Consider the following 15,037-nt stretch of genomic DNA (forward strand, 5'->3'; position numbering starts at 1 on the left):
CAGCCAGGTCTTTTATAAACCAAGATTTTTTGCATTCATTGTGTTACAACATTGCAATATGTTTTTGAAGGAACAGTCTCTCCATGATCTTGCCTGTGGTTGGTAGTAGATTCCCAATTTCAAAGTTTATAAAAATGCAATTTACAGAGTGTTTAAGATCCTTTCAATACATTTTTTTTTGGAACAAAAATGATATAATTTTACTGAAAGATGAACTTATTCCAAATTCAAGCTCAATACAATACTCCAAGCTCAATACAAAACACTGATGTATATATTATTCTGTTGCTATCACAATTTAATTTGCTCAATAGTTTTACCATATTAATAACTATTGGCTAAATATTTTTTCTGTAGCAAGTTAAAGTAATTCTCTCCTTTTCTCTTTAATTCTAATGGCTGTGAAGTTTCAGCAATTTCTTTAACTTCCTCTTTCCTTTATCTGTGTTTTTATCCAATATTATACTTTCTGATGGCACAGTATTTTCCACACTCAAATACATATTAAGCTGTTAAAAGTATATTTGTTCCTCTTGATGTTATTTTATATAATTTAGCCACCTTTAGTAATGATTATCAGTTTTGAGCACCTAGGAAAGCCTCATTTTACAGGTTTCCAATTGCCTTTAAAATTTTTTTTGGTATCACAAAGAAGGTTTGAAGGATCCCTGATCAGTATTTGTTCTGGTTGTTAAACCAAATTATATGAATCTCAGGGTTTCTACTGATCATTCTATGCTGCAGGAGATATTTTTTTCTTTATTTATTCATTGTATATGAGCTGCAGAGAAAGGTAAATGGCACCTTCCTATAAAGACTTGGTAAGTGACTACAAATACAGGAGGTATATGTGACAAGATGCAGTTAGTACTACAGACCTTATAGATGCTTAATATATTCTCAAGTACTCAAAATCAATTTATTCTACAGGTGATAAGTTAAGAATTTCCATACATATCAGGTTGGCAGAAACCACTGTATTTTTTTTGAAGCCTGTAACATATGGAGTAGGTGAAGCACGCTCAGCTAATTCAAGTCCTTGATTACTGTGATGCTGGAAAGATCATGCAGCAGCAGAGGTAATTGCTTACCATTCTTTCATATATCTTTCTGTTCAGTTTTTCTCTTCAGATTTGAGAGACTGGATCTTTTAAAGAACCTAGTATGTATATAAGTCATAACTATTCTGTATTCTATTTCCAGATGGGGAAATTATCAGTATAATTACATCTACTTCATCTATTTTTACTTACACAGCACCTAAACCTCCTAAACTGACATTCTGTGGATGGACACATTTTTCCTGAATCTTAACAGGGGGATTGCTATTTCTATTTCCTCAACCTATTCAATAACCTATTACATTGTCTTAGCACTATCCCATTTTGTGATTTATAATTTAAGACGTGAATTAGTATAAAATCAAGGTTCTGTCTTTCTGAATAGTTTGCAACTCTAGACCATGCAATATCCCCACTGTCTTTCTTAAATAGTCTTAATAGTAACCAATGAGTTTAATATCCAGTCATGTGAGTCATACCACTGTAGTTGAGTAATACCATCTAGCTTAAATTTCTTTTCTAAATTTGTATTTTCAATTCCCCTGATTCTCAGAGCGGTTATAGGAACAGATTATTTTTCTCATTCTGGTTCTTCAGTCCTTTTACATTTGTTCATATGTACTTGCAAGTTCTTCTGCATAAACTAGATGTTCTTTCTTTTGTACAAAGGTGGAAATAGCTCAAAAGCCACCCGTTCTACCTTCCTAGAAAAAGCATCCCTGGTATCGATGCTTTTCTGGAGTTGTTTCCCTTAAATAAGTATAGTTCTCCTAGTTTACGTTATAGCTAGAAATGATCCTGTTGCATGGATAACTCCATAAGAGTATTAAACACAGGTAGGGAAGCTACATATGTCTATGCCTAACCTCTGAGTATGTTTTCATTTATGGTGGGTAGTATTCACTTGATACAAAGATGAACCTTCCCTCCTGGATATATGGTAAATAAAACTTCCAGTTAGTGCCTAGAGTGGATGAAGCAGAGACCTCTTGCAGAACGAAAGTTTTGTTATAGTAACGAGGAGACAAACATGTCTTAAAATAGCCAGACTGATGACTTGGCATCAATAAGTCTTTTCCCACCCGAATTTCAGAGAAGTTAGGTTTAAATGCGTCCCTCTGGCCTGCTCAGCCATGTTTCGGGTCTCTTGCCTGTTAAGTGGATATTTTAAAATTTTTCTCCAAAAAAGAACTCAGAAATTTCTAATTTTGAATAAACCAGAGTGTGAGAAGCTGACTTCATCATAGGGAGCTGGTGGAGGGCACCAATTACTGCATTTTCTTTGATAGCCCAGTGAACAAGTTTCATATAGTAGTAAATTTTATAGATTTGCTTCAAGAGAGAACCTAGCTATGCTCCACACTCCTTACTGATGAATAAAAAGGCTGCTTTTTGCAGAATCACATCATTCCTTTATTGAGTGAAGAACATCACATATCGGATATGCTCTGTTCTGAGGAGGTTTAAGACTTTGGGGAAGAGGACTTAATCTCTTCCTGCTGGTAGATGCAGTCATTCAAAGCTCTTGGCTCTTGGATTTCCTCCAAAAGTTCGTTTCATAGGGGCTGGTGTTGAAGTCAGAACTCTTTCTAGATGTGTTATGAATGTAGGTATAAGCAATGCTACAAGAGAACTTAAATTCTGCCCTCAAACCTACTCATAAAAGGAATAGTGTTTGAAATGATGCACAAAAGTCACGTTTACATTAAAAATTAAGAGATACATGCAAAGACAAAACTCATACTACCCTGCAGCAGGGATTCTGAAGTTAGTGATGAACAGAGGGAAGAGATGCTCTTGTAGTGATATTGTGCAAGCTCTCTGCAGACCCAAGGGAGGCAGAATATGCGTATTTGCATGGTGGGGAAGACAATGACATGTGCTTTGTCTTTTCTGGAACACTATGCAGAAATTCTGAAGCACTGTAACTGAAGCAGCCAGTAGCAGCAAAACAAAAATGTCTTTCTGGTCAGCAGCACAGACCACATGGTTGGTGTCTTGTTCACTGCTCCTGCATAAATGGAAAGGGGAAGGAACTGGATGTGAAACACCTTGTGCATATAGCAGCATTTAAGGAAGATATTTATATAATACAGAAGTACAACACACTTCTCTGTTGCTGAATGAAAAGACATTTTCAGGAGGAAGCTCTTTGGGGCATGTATTAGCTGTGAGGGAGAGAAATGGAGCTGTAATGGATCATATAGACAGGATATTAGAGAAACCATGCTTAAGCTAGTGCTGAGGATAAACATCATTTCATTATGGGCCAGGGGTATGCCAGACATATGTATAGTTATCAAGAGAGCCAAAGCATTTGTAGATGTCCTTTCTGTTTTCTTGTCAATGGAGAGAGAGTTCATAGGACCCCTTAGTAAGACAGTTCATCAGTTTTTTCTTGGTCTTGGAGGTTATTTTTGAACAGGGGCATATTAAAGGTCATCACTTCTTTGTTCTGTGTTCATAAGTGATGTGGCTTTAAAAGCAGGCTTTTCTGCTTTGTTTCACAAAGTAATAGCATCCTTGTGATATGGATGTAATTGCTATACATGAGCCCATTATTGTTTAACAAGGCCTCTTGCAGACGGAATGTATAATTTTTAGGAAAAAATTATTTTAGATTTACTCTTTAATTTAGTTGAATAATAGTTATATTTGACCAGAGCTTAATTAAAATGTGATAACTTCATAAATCCAACTGGACCGAGTTGTCCTGTTGTCCTTCCTATGTGAATGTTATCATGAGCTTGCATGAAATTTCTATTCCTTTATTTCATGCTTTATAAAAAAAATTAAGCTAACTTCAGTTACAATAAATAGCATTCTTAAGTCAAGGATCAGGTTCTGGTTGCCTTACTTTTGCTGAGTGGCATCTTCATAATACGTTGTTGCTAATATTGAAGAAATATAACTAGAAAACTTGCTCCCAATGAGAGTAAAAGTACTAGTACCTTATATGTAATATAAATACAGAATTCACAGTACTGCAAGTGTGACCTGAATGAGGAGTCTAATCTCTTCCTTAGCCTACTGACTGTACACTTGCTCATACAGTCCAGTCTGCAGTTGACCTTCCTTGCTGCCAGGGCACACCACTCACTCATGTTCTGCCCTTTGTCTACCAACACTCTGAGAAACTCTTTTCAGTCCAGTGAGTTCCTAGCCTGTACCACTGTGTGAGCTATTGCACCCTTCCTGCAGGACTTCGCATTTCACTTTGTTGAACTGTCTGAGGTTTCTGTCAGCTGGTCTCTTCTATCTGTCAAGATCCCTCTGAATAGAAATTCCTTCCTCCAATATGTAAATACTGCCCCAAAACACTGTAAACCTTGCTGAAACTACTTTCTATCCCACTGACCAACTCATTCAGCAAAATGCTGAACCATATCAACCCCTGAGGAACTCAGCTTCTAACTGGCCACCAGTTTGTACTGCTGATGACACCCCTAGCCCTTTGGCCCCAGGAATGCAGCCAGTTGCTAACTCTCCTTACTCTTCACTTATCCAAACTGTATCTCAACAGTTTGTGTGCCATTACACACAAATATGCAGTACCAGCATATTTTGGAAGTCCCTACCACTCTGTTTCTGTACATATTTTAGATGTGTGGATCTCACGACTATGTTTCTAACTGGACCATTTGTGTTATTCATGACTGTGGGAGAGAAGAAGACTATGTCCACTCTCTGGCTTTATCAGGTCTGTAGGAAGAGCTTGAGTTAAGCGCTTATTCCCAAATTTTTAGTCAATGCCTGTGATCACTGACTCCGCTGCTGGCTGCTCACCTAGGACATGATTAGGGCTAAAGTCAGATTTTTCAGTGATGTATTGCACCTGTGAGCTAGCACAAATTTGAAGACCTCAGTTTGATCCTAACAGAGGCTGATTCTGTCCCGAAAAGAGACATCGCTGAGGATTTGGTCTATCCAAGCTCCAAATCCCCAGTCTTTGCTTAGGATTGCAAAAGCATCCTCAATGTTATATTTGTGGATGACTTGCAGAACCTTCAACTTCTTGCAGTAAGGGTGGATTTGCTTTAATTTTAAAGGAGTCTAGGCTTGAAAATAAATAGTAGTTTCTTTATTAGCTGACCCTCATTCTGTTAACTCAGGTGCTTAAACAGCAAAGAACCTGCAAAATACATGGAAGTCGAAGTCAGGCTACTATGTCCTGTGTGGATACAGGAGTTACTTTGGAACTCTTCATAATGCATTTACCTAGACACAGCCAGCTGCAAGATGTGAGATCTCCTGAGAACATCAAAAGTCAAGTAATCCAGTTATAAAATTAGAGTGTTTCACTATTGCACTAGAAATCAGTGCTGACAGAACAAGAATAGCTTTCTTTTTTCTGCTGTTTTATTTTCAGACAAGAGTGTGGCTCGCTGAGCTTGTCAACTTGCAGCTGACTTTTAAAGGCAAGCACCTGTCTTTACACCCACATTACCCTCCTGTCTACAAGCCCCAGCTGCCTCCTCTAACATGTTTACTGAGCACTTCAAACCCTTGAATTAGGGGATGGCCAGTTTCTCAGCAGCAGGCACTCTTCACCAAATGGGACACTTCAGCTCTGTTTCCACTGTGCTAATGATGGGGTAAACTGTATTCTTGTGCTCAGGCTACATTCAGCATCACTCTCTGTCCTTCTCTTTGCGGTTAAATGATGCTGACCACAAAAGTCCCTGTGGAAAGTAGACTAGAAACCCTGAAACTTCTGATAGCTGTATAGTTCTGTAGAAGACAAGTGGACCTACATGATGTGCCTGTAGCCTCCATGTCAACATAAACTTCTGTACTTCAATTTTGTTGGCCTTCAAACCAGCAAGTGCCACGTTGCCTCAGTACTTCTAGTTCCTCCAGCCCTGTGTGAAGGAGCGTGTGGGAAAGGTCCTGCCTGCTACCCCTATCAGTCCTTCCCAGCCCAAACATGATTGTTTGAAGGCCAGAGGTACTCTGCGATGTTTTTTTCTCCCTGCTTGCTTGGGAAGACTAAGATATACTACTTCTCTATTTAATCCCCCACTTTGGCAGCCGTATGAGAATGCCTGTGAGAATGGTGTAGGGGGGTGTTCAGTTATCTGAAGGTTTGTGAGAGTTCTGGTACATCTCATTGTTTATACCTTTAGGCAATTGCAATGGTTTCTGTGACTTTGAAGGATATTTTTCTCACAGTTCCTTAATATTCTTACAGGTCTGGCCCACTTTGGCACCTGTGTAACAATTAATTTACAGATTCTATCTGCTGCAGATAGTTTTTTTTTATTCCTGCAATAAAAAGGCAAAGGCTCCACTAAGCTTGCTCTTTCCCCAGGTGATTAAATTCAAGAGCCTTACATGCAGATTGAGACCCTGATTTTCAAGGATAGTAAAGTTTCTGGTCTGTATTGCTGAAGAAATAATGAGATTATGTTATGCTGAAGGTAGGATGTTACTGATTCGAGAAGTTGGGTTTTGAATAATTATATAAATATCTTGTTTCTATTTCATTTTGACATCTATTCATCTGCAGCAAAAGGAAGGGACGGGATGTGTCACCCAGAAGCAGAAGTCCCAGCAATTCCATGCAGAGGGCATGCCTGAGGAAAGGCAGTGTGGTGACATGAATTGGCAAGTGTGTTTTCTGGACAGAGTGCTTGAGCTAAAAGAACTTACTATTTCACATAATCTCCATTAAATTACTCCAGAGTAGCAGAAATTGCTTTGCAAGCTGTTTGTAGCAGGCTATAGAAAGCTTTCCTTGCAGAAACATGGAAAGAGAACCTACAGGCTGTGCAGAAAAATAGGAAAGAGATTCTGGTATTCTGAGTGAATCAACCAAATGCCAAAGGGCTGAGAGTCAGGAGGTTTTGTTGCTGTTCAAAGAACCAGATTAAAATAAATAAAAACAAGGAAACACACGTGTGTGTGTGTGTGTGTGTGTGTCCCGGTTATGGTTACTAGGTAGGTTTGGAGATTGAAATAAAGTTTGTACTGTGGAGATTCTGGGGAAAGTGGGAGGTTAAACACAGGTCTTCGGCTTGGTACTGTATTTCATGAAGTTTCTTTTCTAAGAGGTGTCTATTTAATACTCTGAGATGTAAGTGGCTCAGTTGCTGAACTGGAAAGGTTTGGCACGTGGCTCTTTTGGAAAAGGGAATGCAAGGAGGTGGAGGGGATACAAGTAGCATGGGCAAGTCTCCATCCATCTCGTTCTGTGTAAGTAAGTTACAGCAACAATGTTTCCAATATAAGTATTTGAATTAGGGTAGACTATTCTAAACCTAGAATTAAAACCCTTACAAGTACTGATATGTCTGTTTCATGTGCCTCAAAGCAAATTTACAGACTGTAAACTGCAGTGAAATTACTGCAGCTTCTACACCTAGGCAAGAAGCAGCACTCCAGTTCTGGCATCGTTACCTCCTGGGTTATCCGTGAGTACCCTCTGTGGGTATCACTGCGTAATTGCAAAGCCAGCCACAGCGAGCAGTACTCATGGAAAAGCACCACAAACAAGTACAACCCTGCAGCTCTGACAGCTGATTGTCTGTGCCTTATCCTATAGGATCAAACAATGCTCTCCAGTGAAGGGCTGGGAGCCACGTTTTGACCTTTTACACCTTCAAACAGAGGCTGTCCAATCCCACTTCTCTTCATTTGCTACTGCTGAAAAAAACTAAGGTACTGATCTGTTTGAATGTTTGGGTCACAGAATCTCTTGATCTGGGGAGGCAAACCCCCCAATCCTCTGAGAATTAAATCACCCTCTCCTGTAATTTGTTCTATTATTTCTACTTTTAGTTCCATTAGAAATACAAAACCAGCTCAACTGAGCTCTCTTTCTATTGGGAGAGTCATGTGGTATTTCACAGGAAAAAAATTCCAGGTCTTTTTGCAGCACGTTGCTTCAGTTTGTCTCACAGAATACAAATAAATGTGGCATTGGGTGCCCCACAACAGGTGGAAAAGATACTACTGAAGGGCTCTTTGCATTCTTTGCACATGATGAAGGGGGGGAAAAAACATGTGATGAATGAGTTGTTTTTCTTGATTCAGAAGTCAAAATACTTAGTGGTGTTTAGGTTCTTTATCTGTGTTTATAAAAGATTAAGTCTATTTTGTAGAAGTGAGTATTCACATTTACTCAGTAAAAAAAAAAAAAAAATTACAGATAATGAAAACCAGTTAGTTTCCACCTGGTAAAACAATCTTATAATTAGAAAAAAAATGGGTGCATACTCTTTAAATCTCCTAATAATTAAAAGTTCTTTCCAAATATAGCCATCTAGTTATTAGCATAAATTTGTAGCTAAAGTTTCCAGATACAGATAGGAAACATAATTCCATTCCCCTTTATTGCAGTCAGTTTATGCATAAAAAAGAAGAATCCTTTAGTGTTCAAACCTATACACTTTTATTAGAGTATTTTATAAATCAACCTCTTGTAGTGAGAAGTACAAATACTTCATTTCAGGCTGCATAACTGATCTTTGTAGGAGATTAGAAAAGGAGACATTTTTCTGTCTTCTTTTGTACAAACCTGTCTTGTCAGGGCTCCAGAGGTTAGGAAGTTGCTGTCCTTTAGAGCATTCTTTAATGATGAAAACTGTGTAAACTGAGATTAACACCTTTCTGTTTTAATCATGGTCCATAAGAAGAATCTTATTGCTAACATGAATAAGAAAATCACATAGATCAGCGGTGACTTGTAATTTTATTACAACTCATTTCTATGTCACATGTACATAATGCATAAAGCTCCAGATAGGGAAGATCAAAGTAGTTGATTAAAGGCCCATTTAAGTATGTAAGTGATGAATCCGGTCCCTCTGTGTTGAGGAACACATTTGGTGCGGGCAGCTGCAGCTCGGTGTGCAGCTGCAGGTTGAGCTCTGGGTGGTGAAACTCCCAGGTAAGAGGCCGTGAACTGCCCACCCTTTCCATAACAAAGGGCGCGGGGATCTGTGGCCCGGCTAGGGGACCGGACACTGAGAGACCTGGCAGGAGTCGAGGACTCAACAGGAAGACCCTGGACATGCACAGCCTCTGAGGATATAAAAGCCCGGGCAGTTTCTTGTTCGTCGCCCCTCCCGGAGGCACCAGCTCGAGCTGTTATTGTGTTGTTGCACCGCGATTAAATTATTTTAAGCATCCAGACGTCTGACGCTCCTTTATGGGAAACTTGGGGTCGAGTCGGCAAGGAAACCTGGTCTGACTGTGTGAGTGGGGTGTGTAGGGAGTCAAGCGGGGACCCGTCGGGTCACTGGAGCTGCCCGCGGTGATGGGGCTTCTGTCTCAGCGTTAAAAGTCTCTGGTGCTGTGAGTGTGACTGGCGGAGTGCCTCCCAGTGGTCCCAGAGTGACTGGGAAGTTTCCTCAACATTTGGAAGTTGAATTTGTGAACAGATACTACATCACTAAAGCAATTGCAGCAGAGAGAAAAATCAAACGCATTATAAAAATCATTGGTCACCTGAAAGTTGATAAGCAGAAGCTGGGATTTAATATGTTCACTGTAGGACCAGTTCAGATGCAGGATCTGCAATTGGAATTATTCCTTCCAGGGTGTTGCTTAGAGATTGATTGCAAATCTGGGATAAAATGAAGGATCTGGAAATACAACACAAAGAGAAGAGACTTCCTGAACATCAGTTCCAACCTCCATCTGTTCTGGACAGCTATAAGAGCATTTCCAGCTACATTTTAGAGCTAGTTAGATTGTTTCTCATTCCACTTTACAGACTGTCCTCAGCCCCAGTCCTCGGAGGGTTAGGCACATTTGTGGCTCATAATGCACTCGTGATTTATAGCTATTTGGTTACTTCCATCATTGTACTTCACTCTTTAGCAGCTTTTCTTCCATCTGAGTTTTTATGCCTCCTAAAGAACTATGTTCCTAAAGAGCTATACTCTACTATATACACATATGTGTATATAGTATATTTATGTATGCTACACATAGTGCGTTTATATACTCTCTCTCTATGTATGTACACTATACTGTTATTTCTTGATACTACTCTTTACTTCTGCTTCTGACATCATCCTAGTAGAAACTGCTTCAGATTAAATTGGTGTTTTCTTAGACAGTGCTCAGAATTGTATGCAGTTCTCCACTCTCTGTAAAAAAAATTTGCCATTTTCTTGCTGGGGTTGCGCCCAAAAGTGTCATTTAATCATCCTTTAACTTAATGTGTTTCAGTGCATTTTCTTTACCTTTGTTCTTGATCAATCCTAGTTGATGATTCTGGTTTTATGCAGATTTTTTTTTTCCCTGGAAGTCCAGTTACCAGATCAATTTGGTACAATCCTCTTCCAAGCACTCCACATGGAATTCTATTCCAGTTTTCAGTTATCTACAAGCTTTCCTTTCAAAGAGTGATATACAGCTCTTAAAACAACTGATATTGAGCCAGCAGAGCAGTTTACCATTTTGTAATACATTGCCTGGCATGCATAAGCTACTTGATGTTTTCAGAAGCATTTTTAAACAAATAGTTTTTTGGGGGAGTGGCAATGATTGAAGGGCACTCCTCACTTTCTTGAAATTGCATTAGTATTTAACACCATTTTGGCATGGAAACCATTCTTCTCTAAGGTCCCACCAATTTACTGCTGTAACACGGCTGCTGTTAGAGATCTCATGGAGTTTCCAAAATATTCATGTGCTATGTAGTTTCCTTTGCTGGATGGATACATGGACACAGTTATAGATTCAAACTCTCCTTCTACCGCTTGAACTATAGTGTGCAGTTACTGCTTGTACAACTATTGTTGTTCCACTAGATGGTACTACAATCATTGCAGACGCTGAGATCTGCATTTTGGTTCTATAATTTCGTAATAGCTCATTCACCTCATAATTTTAGTATTTTCTTTTTAGTCATACGGAGTAAGAGTTACTGGGAAAAACCTGAGGATGGTGTACACCTAAATCCCTTGGAGACTGTCAGACATCTATATAACAATTTGGGGATATTGATATGATTGGAAATGTCAGAGAAAAGTGAAGGGAGGAGTTCTCATTTCAAACTTGCTCAAACTTGCACACAGAGGCAACAGCCAAATTTAGTTTCACCCAGAGGTCCTCTATTACTTTGAACTAGCCACCAGCTGATATTAAACCTCATATTTTCATATCTTCCCTGCAAAGGAAGTGTCATCCACAATCACCAAGGCAAAAAAGAGCATAAAAAACTTTCTTCTTTGCAGTACAAATGCACTTTGAGTTCTTGGGGTCATGCATGTTTGCAGTGATTTGCAGTGATAGCTTTATTCAGAAAACACATAAGAGCAGCCCTTTTCTTGTTAAAAAAAAAAAAAAAAAAGAAAAGTTAGATATGCCTTGCTATATAATTTGCAAAAAAGACAAGGTATCAGAATAGATATACGTGAAAATAGATTAGATTCTGGATTTGGATGACTTTTGAAAAAGTATCATTCTTACACAGAGAGAAAGTAGAACTTAAATTATTAACAGTAGTTTATGTCAACATTTCCTTCAAAAATAATCTATGCCCCCTACCTTGATTATCTGTGATTACGTAAATGTATCAAAACAGTTGTAGTTCTGCGACTACTGTACCCTTCAGTCTGTCACCGGGATCCTGAGAAATTGATAATGAATGACGATGTGCCTGAATAGATCCTCTATTCATGCATAATTCATGCCAGTTAAAAAATAAAATTTAAAAATCACTTCTGGAAGCAAAAAACACTAACAAATATTATGTAAAATATGTCTTCTCAGTCCACTACATTGGCATAACACATGTACAAGAGGTGTACCAGATTGCAGAACTTTTTATTGAGATTCTTGCTAAGCTTTTTCTCACAGTCTTTTGACTAAAACATTCCCTGCCATGTGGCCTACCACAACAAGGGACCTCTTGCTCACCTTTGCCAGTCTGGCCATTTCCCCCAGCAGGACACAGCAGGTTTGATCAGGAGGATGCTTGTTCTGGTACAGCTCAGCACAAAGCTACATTGGGTGGCATTCCATGGCTCCATGGTTGCCTTCAGGAAGTTCTGAGAGTGCTCTGTGTTGCCTTTATTCATTCTGTCTACCCTTGTTTCCCTGCTTCACTATTCCTCTTGTAGCAAGAATAAATTAAAGTCTTGTGTTGCAGTATATCTACACTGCTACAAAGCTTTCAGCTGACTTACATTTTTAAGTCAGTATATCAAAGGATACTTACTTTGACACAGCAGAGAGGGTAGTAAAACTCAGAATAGTTTTACTTAACCTGACCACCGTATTCAAATACCTGGCCACCTTTTCAGTGAAATTTTTTTTTTCTAATGTCCAATCTGAACCTTCCCTGGTGTAATTTAAGGTCCTTTCCTCTCATTCTTTTACTTGAGACATGTCAGAAGAGGCCAACCCCCAGTATACTGCAACTTCCTTTCAGGTAATAGTAGGAGTAATGAGGTACCCCTTGAGTCTCCTCTTCTCCAGCCTAATAAACTTGGTTCCCTCAGATACTCCTCTAAAGACTTATTTTCTAGACCCTCCATCAGCTTTGTTGTCTGTCTTTGGACACAAACATTCAGATTCAACCCATCACTGGCAATGGTTTTCAGCCAAGGATCATCTGCTCTTTGCAATGACCTCACTTTCTTCTCCTAATAGGTCCCTGTCGTAGCATATGTGTACTTTTCAGTAAAGGGTTTAAAATAAGCTGGAATGTGTGTCACAACATTAAAACTTTTTGATAAAGTAATCTGTCTAGGCCGGTTTAGAATCTTCATCTTGCACTGTAAGTTCTACCTCATTTCTGTGTAAGAATGATGCTATTCCAAAAGTCAACCTAATCCAAAGTTTCTTCTTGAACTTGTTAATAAAGCTGTAGTGATTTTTTTCCTGTAGTGTGGACATGCTTTCTGCACTCTATGAAATGGTTGAATTCATTCTCCTTTACCTTCTGGCCCCCTTTTCCACGCTGCTAATCAGTGCCTTCTGACAATTAACTTGCTTAGCTGTCTATCTTTTGAACATGAGTTTTGAGAAGTGGCTTATCTGAAGAAGTATTCATGTTTGTCCATCTAAGTGATTTTTAGTCCTTGGGGATTCTTGTGATTGTAGAGTACCAGTTTGACTGAACACTTATTCAGCTATGTAGAAAAGGAGATAAAGAATAAAATTATCATCTCAGAGCTGCACAGGAAATATAGATGAACATAATTTATTAGCGTACTTGTGGTTTGGCCATAAAGCTGGGATAAAGTCTCTTATTACACACAAATGACGTTTTATTTCTTTATTTAGTGTATCTATTTTCTAGATAAGAAAGTATTTTACATTAACACTTACGCATGGATGAAATAATTAAAAATGTTTCTGAATACCTGATATACAGCTTCTTTTTTATCTAAAGCAGTTTTATAGTGATTGCTGGAGTCTTACCAAATCAGAAACACCAGAATGTCATTGTATGAAATGGCTAATCAGGGGAATTTTTTCACTGTAATTTTTCTTACGCCAGTTGGCTCTTTACATGTTCTTCAGAGAGGCTAACTACATCCTCGTGCAATTGAAGATAAGCTGCTCAACACTGAAAACTGAAATCATTCAAATTTAATCAGAGATGAAGTATTATGACTGATAGGTTTGGATTGTTCTAACATTAACTAATTTGTCCAATTTGACACTAACTGTCTTGTGCTCAATTCCTTGATTGAGTTGAATGATGATGGTGTAATTTGCTGTGTTATCTTATGTCTAATCAGCTTAACTTGTCTGAATGTCCTTGACATTTATGGATGTCTTTGCTCAAGTATATTGTTCCCCCTGGAGTTTTCCCAAAAGATATGGCTTGAGAGACATTCTGACGGGTCCCAGTGATTTATTTCTTGGTAGACCTTCAAGTGGACTCTGAGAATTAAATGCTTTTCCTATCACTTCATGTTTTTTCCATTGTGAACAAGGAAAAATATTTAAATTTAGTCCATTTTCCTCTTCAAGGTCAACTCTCTTTAGTCTCATCATTTCCCATCCAAAACTGACTCTTCTATGATCATGCAAAGGGACGTTATTAGTTATATGTGCATAATAAGAGATTGCTGTCAGATTGCTTGTAGTGGATGTTTGTAAGTAATAATTCCTAATAAAAGTATGAAGTTTTTATTTTAGCTGCTTTTATATTGCCAAAATTTAACTATGTTGGCAGAAACTTTTTCCATTTCTGATCTCTGTTCTTGCCTGGATTTATTTTGGCAGCTGATGGAAAGCTGTCCACTTTTTCCTTGCCTGAACCCTTATTTTGCTTAAGTGAAATAAGGACAACAATTTACTTTTTCTCTCCTGGTCCCATGTCCATCAGTTTCCAATTGAAGTTTTTGAAAAAAGAGTCCTATCATCTGATATTGGATTGTGTGGATTAGCTAGAAGTGATGTGAAGGAAGATTTTGTATAACTGGTAGATGGTTACATTAGTTTCTTATTTGTACAATAGTCTATTATTTCTTTCTAGAATTCTGTCTAGTTGTTCAGCCCTTGGATAATACTCAATGAAGTAATAGTTTGTCTTAGGTGACAATGATTTGGCTTGAACCATTCATTCAACTTCCCTTAAGGTGTGTGGGGGAAAATATTATTGTTGCACGTGTAAAAATCCATAATTTAAAATTAAAATGCATACGCACATACACAAGGTATGCAAAGCCAAACGAGAGTTGAGAAGTAGTATTGATGGGAAGCTCAGGCGGCTGATCTTCTTTCTCCCAGCTTTTTTAATGGCAGAATACAAGAATTATCTCTTGCCTGGTATGTAAAATGGGAGTTAATCAAGGTGCTGTCTTATGTTGAAACTGGGGCTTTGGATTCCTGTCCCTCTACTGTGAGAACCAAAGTTAAAAAGTGAGGAAAGCAGACGACAGCAATTGGAGAGTCACACTGAAGCCTCAGGCTGTGAGCATGGATCACGTGTGGCTTTTCAGAAGTTCTCTTTGTATTGTTGATCACTAACCTGTTGTGCTTTAATCAAACTAAGAAAAGTC

Source organism: Lepidothrix coronata, unplaced genomic scaffold, assembly GCF_001604755.1.
Source record: "Lepidothrix coronata isolate B3197 unplaced genomic scaffold, Lepidothrix_coronata-1.0 Scaffold104, whole genome shotgun sequence".
NCBI lineage: Eukaryota > Metazoa > Chordata > Aves > Passeriformes > Pipridae > Lepidothrix > Lepidothrix coronata.